Source organism: Anomalospiza imberbis, chromosome 13, assembly GCF_031753505.1.
Source record: "Anomalospiza imberbis isolate Cuckoo-Finch-1a 21T00152 chromosome 13, ASM3175350v1, whole genome shotgun sequence".
In the NCBI taxonomy this organism is placed as follows: Eukaryota; Metazoa; Chordata; class Aves; order Passeriformes; family Viduidae; genus Anomalospiza; species Anomalospiza imberbis.
The window spans coordinates 15,571,596-15,577,595 of NC_089693.1; positions in this window are offsets into that span (position 1 = coordinate 15,571,596).

Genomic DNA, 6,000 nt, shown 5'->3' on the forward strand with positions numbered 1-6,000 from the left:
TGCCCTTTTTACTGATGGTCACATACAGCACACAGGTGAGTGCACAAAGGCTCCAAAACAGGTAAGAAGAAGATGCAATCATGTCCCCTCTCCCTCCTAACATGACTGTGAGATGTGACATCAGTTTTAATGACTTCCTTGCCTAGAAACGCACCTGGCCACCCACACACGTAGACAGAGCGATGAGGTGGGAACGGGGAATGAATGACTCAGAGAAATCCCAGCTGTTTACCACCACAGTGTCTCACTGCTCCCAAGGGGTGTTCAAGGTGTCCTTGACCCAGCCAAATCCCTCTTCCACTACTTCCCACCATCAGAAATGTTGATGCGTTTCCAAGTCCTACCATGAATGCATTACCAGTTTCATGAGGAAGATCTATCTGCTTCAGATGGTTTAAAAGAAAAATAGGCAATTTTCATGCTCAGGAGAATCATGCTATAGTGTGACTGCACTGATTACACATTCCTTTGACCTGTTTATCATTCACTACTCACCTAAAACCCTTGTTAATCCCCAGAGATATCTGATCTGTTTCCCTATATGTCTTCAATTAGAGTCAGATCATTTAAAGAAACTGCACTGGGTCAGAAACAAGATCAGTATTTAAAATCATTCTCAGCACATGTCCTTCCACTTTCCATCTACTTTTTACTTAAAACACACAGCGTAATGCAAGCTCATTAAACACAACACTTAAGTGTTTACGAGTACATTGTTTTTCGCATAAGAGTCTGAATCCACTTTCCTTTTAAAAAAAATGTTTCCAAATTCTCACACAAATTTCTGTACTAATGCTCTGTGCCTCACACAAAGCCAGTCCTGTCAGGACAATGTTTGAAGAGAGAAGGATCAGAATAGTGGATGCATAAAGACACCACTGCCATCACTCCTTAACCCTTACAGGACTACCACTCACCTGAAATGCCATGTCCTTTTACTGCCCTTTCAGCAATAAAAGCAGGAATCTCCTACAAGTGCAAGTTTGCCTTGGCTGCTGAAGTCACGTCCTATGATGAATAGATCTCTTACATGGCTGTCAAAGCAGAGAGTGAATTTGCTAATTATTTGGAGAAAACTACATTCATCTTTCTACAAGGACTCGCTTTTGTGGGTTCTAGATCAGTGCTGATTCTTCCAAGACCCTGAAAAGCTGACATGCTGCACATCAGGTGTTCAGGAACCCAGGTTCCCCAGTCTGGCCGCACCTGTCTGGATGCAGACAAGTGTGAGAAAAGCAGCCACATTTCAGTACATCAGTCCTGCTCTCTGGCAGTCTACACAAAACACTGATGAAAGAAAAGGATTTTCCTATAAAACTGCATAAACCACTAAGAACATAAATAAGTACAGACACCTGGCAAAGACCAATGTGAACTAAGGTAGGTTGGAAAACCGCTGGCAGGTTCACAAGAATAACCACATTCAAACCAAGGCTGACTGGATGCATGAGTTTGGAGTGAGCATTTCTCACAGCTCTATTTCTCAAGAAGCATGGAGATGAAATTTAAAATTCTCAATTCCAACAACATACACAAACCTCTTAAAGAAACATCCTAATTCAGCTGTCAAAACTGTCTTTTATGTCCAGCACTATCTTCAGTGCAGTCCTGCCTTTCTGCCTGCCTGATGTATTCCGAGGTTGTTGCTGGAGTCCCTTCCTCTTGTCTGTCCTATTTAACTAATGCGATTCAAGAGAATGAAATAAACTATTTCTGCAACAGCAGGAAGGCACATAGTGAACTGTGGAATACCAAATCTACCAATTCACTTTATTCAGTGGATACAAATTTTACCCATAATACTTCTCTGTAACTGACTGACACTAAAACAGAACAAATAATTCAGTAATCACACCTGCACCCAGAACAGTCTGTCTTGTTCAGAACTGAGGTCATCCAGAGAGGGGAATTTGCAGTGCAGCTGCTGTACTTTACATAAACACAGAGCTTCCATGGAAATTTGAATGCTTGCTTCTCACCCCTCCACCCTTTTCTTTTTTTAAATATAATTTTCCTATATCCTTTGGAAAACTGTAAATTTTATGGGCAGATGTGGGTTTTTTCCTAATATGAGAGGGAAATACATCACAAAATTGTTTTCTCTTGTAAACAACAGAATTGTCTGACGATTTTAGTATGATATTAACAGAAAGTCCTTACACATTTTTATATCATAAAAAACAAAAATTTTAACTGCTTAACTCTACTTTTTCAAAAGTAGGCAAGACAGAGCTTTAAAGGAGAAATGCCCAACATTTTAGATTAAGTGTTTCAAGCTGATGTTTTATGTTTATATGGTTATGGAGTTTCATTGGCAAAATGACCCAGGATACACTCACTTCACAATGCAAAGTTTTGCTCCAAAAAATATCCTCCTCCTACTCCACATTTTTTATTATGCTCAATAAAACAGTTACTGTTATTTCTCATGTGCTAAATGAATATTATTTTCACAATACCCTTAATAGTTCCCTTTTGTTAAGGGCATTCCCCCATACATGTCTTCTCAGTCCCTGTGAAAACCACATTCTAAACATTTCTCAAACCATGTTTGGAATTCACATGTGATGTACAGGATAACCAACTTTACACTGATAGCTACCATTTAACAAAGACAGTAAAGAGTTCTGCAACACAACTACATGTTTACTAAACCCCAGGATAAGTTCATTACAATATCTATGTGTCTGTGTATCAATAACCTACACCAAAACATATTTAAGCTCTCATTTTGCAAATAGCTCGGTAAGGGTGCAGAGCCTTATTTACCCATGTTCCTGAAACAAATTGCAAAGGCAGCTGTTTCAATATTGGCCAGTCGAGGTGTTCTAACTGAGCCCAAGTCCCCCACTGCAGCAAGCTGGGAACTCTGCTTCAATAAGCATTCTTAGTAGGACCCATTCAAATTCTTATACATATTGGCAGAATAAGCAGGAAGTTCAGCAACAAAAAAAGGACGTATATTTGCACATTTCAATGCATTAAAATAATGCAGGACTTCCATTCTTCTCTATTCAAGTTCCTGTGTAAGTGTAAAAGAAGATGAAGAAGCAAAATTTTCCATTTCAACCAGGGACTCCTAGAAATGGCATCAAAGGATGGAAATGTGTCTCTGCCAGTCCAGCTGAATGTCATCTAGTCAACTGTTATAAAAGGTACTTACTAAAATGAGTGGCACAATCACCATTCCTTCAATAACAAAGAATCCTCTCTGAAGCTAAAAAAATTACCACATGGTTGTTTTTCACTTTTACTAAGAGTTCTTGCATTACATCAGCGTTTGCATCAAAGCTGGTAGTGCAAAGAGGACAGCAAAGCCCATTTTGTGAACTGATGTAATCAAGCCTAGCATCTCTCTGGGGTTTTTTTGTTCCTATGGTGGCAATGACATCAGCCTACTCTGCCTATTCAGTAGTGGAGAGCAATGACAGTTCTTCACCTCTGCTCACACATTTCTCTATTCTTTCATTTCTCTATTCTTTTCCTCCTGCTTGTACATCCTGACACATTAGGAGTCACCTGCATTTCAATGGGACACAAAACAACACTTGCCTCAAATCCCTCTTCTCACTCTTTTCCTCAAACGTTACCAGCAGTTGAGGACAACACCAAAACTGGTTGAGGAAGTGGAAAGAGGGGAAAGAGAAAAATCTCAGGCACATCTAAACACTGTAAAGGGGCCATGAATTTACAGTGGGGATCCCACAGTCTTTAAGTAATAGCCTTATGTTAAGTGCAGCAGACACTGCCACGCACAGAGCTGACCTGCAAAGCTCTGGAGCTGTCTGGCCCGTGGCAAGGGAGGTGTTTCATTGGCACCCACAGACACCCAGGCTGCAGCTCCAGCAGCAGCTCCGTGCTCCCAGCATCCTCCTTCACACGGCCCCAGATGTGCTTCACAAGGCTCCTACAAACCCATGCAAGTAACTCTGCTTTTCCAGATCAGTTTCTACACCTGGAAAATCAGACTAACTATACAAACCTTAAAAAGAACTTAACATTAACTGAAGAGAAGTCGATTTACTTGCCACTGACATAATCCAGCCCTGGAATTCCCCATCTAATTAATTCTCTCATCTGAGACACAACATCTAGGCCAGAATACATTAAAGAAAATATATTTATACATGGAAAGTACTGTAAAGCTTAGTGACAAATGTGATCTGTTACTAAAGCCTACCAGCAAGCACACTGTACACTTTGTGAATTTTCCTAACAAGAATTTTCTTGGATCTGCTCTGTTGTATAGCACACAAACATGTATCTGCACAGTACATGGTAAAACTTATTGAAAAAGATGGAAAAATATCCACCATCAAACCAACCAACCTATTAACCAAACAATCCCCCAGTCTCCACTTCTTCCATCCTTTAAACTACTAGGAGAAACTAATAAATAGATTTTTTTTTTACTTTTTCACCAAATGAGGTCTTTTGCAAGGTTTAAGGAAGACAACATTATGGAGCACCTAATGCAAACCTGCAAGAAATGTAACCTTGCCACAGACTGAAAAAATTAAATGTCACGTTAGAGAGTTGTGTACATAAGATTATCACAGATTTCTTATGTTATCCCCTTCATATATTCTTCAGCTGAAGTCAGAGAAATTATTTCCGTATTTTCAATTACAAATGTAGACAATAAGAAAAATATGATTCTCTGTAGATGACCTGCCTACTTCAATCCCTAGAACTGATTTTTATTTCCCAGCTGTCCTACCCATTAATAAAAAGGAGCACAATCCCCCCACATCTGCTATAATTTTTGAGCAGCTTACCAAATAACATGCAAAGAAATGAGCAACTATTTTAATAAGTAGAAGTCAAATGCATTAGAATAAAAGCATTATAAATATAAAAAATAAAAATGAGTTTTTATGAATAGAGAATGCTATGCACAGCTTAAAATGTATATAGATATGACATGCTTATAGAATCTATATGCAACATATAGGTAGATTGCATCTATACTGCATCTATGTTGTCTATATGCCTGTGTATTAATGACATATTTATACAGATAGAAATATACATACTTTTATCTCTAGATAATATAGATCTCCTCACAAACATCACTACCACCAATTTTTTTTTCCCATTTGGGAGAAGCTGTCAATTTAAAACCAAGAACTTGATGCACATTTATCCCTAACTCTATGGTGAGCCATGCAAGTTAGAGCCTAAAGGATTTATTTAATATTCCTTTTAGTAGCAGCTGACAGACATCTGACAACACAGACATGTAACATTTCATTTAATTTCTCCACAGGTTGATTTCATGGAGCCCTATATGTTTTAGCAGAAGAAAGACATTCCGCATCTTTACAGTGGGGGATGGGAAATTTGTTTACAACAAATGGCCCTTGCTTTAATAATTTCTATCAAAAATTAAAAGACATTAATTTAAAAAATATCCTAAGTAGTACTTCATTCTTGGTTTATTGACTTGCTTGTCTCTTTTTTCTTTCTTTTTTTTAAATTATTTTGTGTGTTAAGGCACCTTGTGGGGCAGAAACCAGTATGAAATTTTCTAGAGGACATTCCATATTATCCCCCTAAACCTATCATCTATGTATTCTTCCCCCTCTAGCAGAAAGAAGGTAAATTACAACAGAAGACAAATAGCTCTTTCTAGTGTTATATCCCATGCATCAAGCAGTACACAACAAAATGCGACGAGAAACAATTACAAGAATCCCTAGAATGATTGCAAGGTGATTATGTTCCATTTCACTTCCCAAGCCTTCCAGAAGGAATGATTTTGTGCCTTTATTTAAGCTGCAGTATCTTGAGAAACTCTTCAGAGGGTTTTTCCCAGACAGGACACTCACGCTGTGACGGAGGTGGAAATGACAAAAGGCAGAGTCTGTAGCAGCCACTGCTCCCCCCACTCCTCGCAGTGGGGCAGGTGAACCTGTCACATGTCCCCGTGGCACTGGGAGAAAGGTAACACTGCCAGGTGTCTTGAACTCCAGCCCACTCGGCTTTGTTCCTTTGCCA